At 44.1% G+C, this 3,152-nt stretch overlaps 1 pseudogene; it reads left to right on the forward strand.

The window, feature by feature from the left end:
* The first annotated feature begins 1,551 nt into the window (after window positions 1–1,551).
* Window positions 1,552–2,647, forward strand: LOC140498048 (fructose-bisphosphate aldolase A pseudogene; annotated as a pseudogene).
* The last annotated feature ends 505 nt before the right edge of the window (window positions 2,648–3,152 follow it).

Genomic DNA, 3,152 nt, shown 5'->3' on the forward strand with positions numbered 1-3,152 from the left:
TCCATGCTGTCCTCTTGGCTGTCACAGAGAGGCCAACACAGGCAACAACCATTAGTGATTGTGACAATGGGTATGTAGTGTGGTTCCAGAAAGCATACAAAGTGCTGACTCCTTCAGGAAGCCTACCCTGAAGTCCACTAGGAGAGGAGGGAGGGAATCTATCTCTTATCCTTTACTACCCTAAGCATTTCCTTGGTCCATTTCTTAGGCACTTAGCATTCAAATTATATGCCTTTTCCAGTAGATATTAGCTCCCCTACTCAGGGATAACTTGATGCAGTGAAAAGTGAGCTTGGTTCAAATTCCAAACTCTGGAATTTAACACTTGTTTGACCCTGGCCAAGTGACTTCATCTCTCAATTATGAATTTACCTAAAAAACAACAATTCAGCAAGATGGCAGAATAAAAGCATAGACTTGCTTGGCTTTTCCCCAAAACCCCTACAAGTACCTGTAAAACTGACTCTAGAGAAATTCTAGAGCATCAAAACCCACAAAATGACAGAGTAAAACAAATTTCCAGTCCAAGACAACATGAAATATCAACAGAAAAAGTGTGTTGCACTCTCTGAGAGAAGAGCACAGTCCAGTGCAAAATGTGGAAGCACAGACCAGATCCCAGGAAACCTGGAACAGGCCTCAGGAAACTGAATTTCTGGCAGTGGTGGCAGTTTCCAGACATCTCAACCCACACACACCAAAGGCAATTGAGAAAGTCAGTAGGAAAGATCTGTCAGACCTGGGTGAGAGAGGAGCAAGGCCTGTCTCCAGCCCTGGGGTGACAGTAGCGGTGGTGGCAACAGTGGCAACAGCTGTTTTCAGATCCCTCAGCCTGCAGATGGTGGGGGGAATCGAGTGGCTGATCAGAGGCCAATTGCAGAAATTTCTTTGCTGGTGCTGAAACAGGATTATATTGCTTTGCCCTTGCTTGGATCTGGGTTGCAGTCCCTGGGGGCAGTCCTGGCCTGAGAAGTGCTGGTGTGGTGGAGGTAGTGGCAGCAGTGGAGACAGAGTCTTCCTTACAGTTCCAAGGTATAAAAGAGCGCTTGTGGTCAATCACAGACCAAAGCACAGGCCAGGAGAGAAGGAAACACCTCTCCTTTAATCATACCAACTTGGAAGAACTGAAAATTTACAGGTCCCTTGAAATAATTCTTAAAACAGCTGCACACAACTCCTGTAGCTTGGCACAGTGCACCCTCCACACTGGAAGCAGAACCCTATCTTAACAAAGAGTTTAAAAGTCAATAATTAACTGGAAAAAATAGCAATCAACAGAAAAACTCAGACTGTGGAGTACTACTTTGGTGATAAGGAAGACCAAAATATACAACAAGAAGAAGAAAACAAAGTCAAATCTCCTACACCGAAAGGCTCCAAAAAATGTGAATTGGTCTCAGGTCATGGAAGAGCTGAAAAGAATTTTGAAAATCGGGTAAACCCCTCCTAAGTTCAATAGGCAATGTTCAGATTTGGAAAGCTTAGAAGTTCAGTTCTCAACCATAAGAAGTCTACTTTCTGCCAGAAACTAACAACATAGCCAAGGAAAACATGCCTTGACAATACCCTGCATTGACACAGGGAAAAAGAAAGAACTATCTGATGTAGCTCATGGAATTGTTGTTAAGAGCAAAGGACTCTTGGCTGCAGGTGAGTCCATTGGTAGCACTGCAAAATGGCTGCAGTCCATGGGAACTGAAAATACAGAGAAAAACTGGTGCCTACAGGCAATTGCTTCTGATAGCAGATGATTGAGTGAACTTCTATATTAGAGGTGTTATCCTTTCCCATAAAACACTCTGGCAGAAAGCTGAAGATGGTTGTCCCTTCCCCAAAGTCACAAAGGCAAAGGGTGGCATTGTGGGCAGCAAGGTGGACAAAGGTATAGTACCCGTGGCAGGGACCAGTGGAGAGACTACCACCCACAGTCTAGATGGACTGAGTGAACACTATGCCAAGCATAAGAAGGATGGAGCTGACTTTGCCAAGTGGCATTGTGTAATAAAGATTTGGGATAATATGCCTTCCCTACTTGCCATCATGGAGAATGCCAATGTGCTGGCCTGATATGCCAGCATTTGCTAGCAGAATGGCATTGTCCCCATCATGGAGTCAGAGATCCTTCCTGATAGAGAACATGATCTGAAGTGTTGTCAGCATGTCTCTGGGAAGGTCCTGGCTGCTGTCTATAAAGCTTGTGACCACCATGTCTATCTGGAAGGGGCTTTGCTGAAGCCTAACATGGTCACCACTGGCCATGCCTGTATCCAGAGGTATTTACATGAGGAGATTGCAATAGCAACTTTAAGTGCCCTTGACCAGACTGTGCCTCCTGCAGTCACTGGTATCACCCTTCTTTCTGGGGGGTGGGGGGGTCAGAGCAAAAAGGATGCCTCCACCAACCTCAATGCCAACAACACCTATCCCTTTAACAAGCCACGTGCCCTGACCTTTTCTTATGGCCAATCCCTGCAGGCATCTGCCCTCAAGATGTGGGATGGAAAGAAGGAAAATGTCCAGGCTGTCCAAGAGAAATATATTAAGTGGTCCATGGCTGACAGCCAAGCTGCTCAAGACAAGCATACTCCAAGTGGAAAGTCAGGAGCTGCAGCCAGAATCTCTCTTTGTTTCTAACCATGCCTACTAACTCAGTCAAAGACTTCTACCTGGGTTTACCCTAACATTCAAAGCCATCCCTCACAGTCCAAGAAGAGGTTGAGATGCTAGAGCTTTGTGCTGACCTCTCCCATCATTCCTAAATTGTGTGGCATTGTTGCCCTCTGACGAATCTAGTGGCCCTTCCTCAACCCACTTTTTCTGATAAAGTATTTAACAAGGAAAAAAGAAAATCATGTAAGAGAAGTAGAGGAAAAATTGGGAAGAGAAACAAGAGTGATGTAAGAAAATCATGAAAAATGAGTCGACAGATTGCTAAAGGAGACCCAAAAAATGCTGAAGAAAATAACACCTTAAAAATAGACTAGCCCAAATTGCAAAAGAGGTCAAAAAATCAATAAGGAGAAGAATGCCTTAAAAGCATAATTGGACAAATGGGAAAAGGAGGTCCAAAAGCTCCCTGAAGAAAATAATTCTTTAAAAACTAGAATGGAGCTAACTGAAGCTAATGAGAAATGAAGAAATTATAAAACATA

The sequence above is a fragment of the Notamacropus eugenii genome, chromosome 4 (genome assembly GCF_028372415.1).
Source record: "Notamacropus eugenii isolate mMacEug1 chromosome 4, mMacEug1.pri_v2, whole genome shotgun sequence".
In the NCBI taxonomy this organism is placed as follows: Eukaryota; Metazoa; Chordata; class Mammalia; order Diprotodontia; family Macropodidae; genus Notamacropus; species Notamacropus eugenii.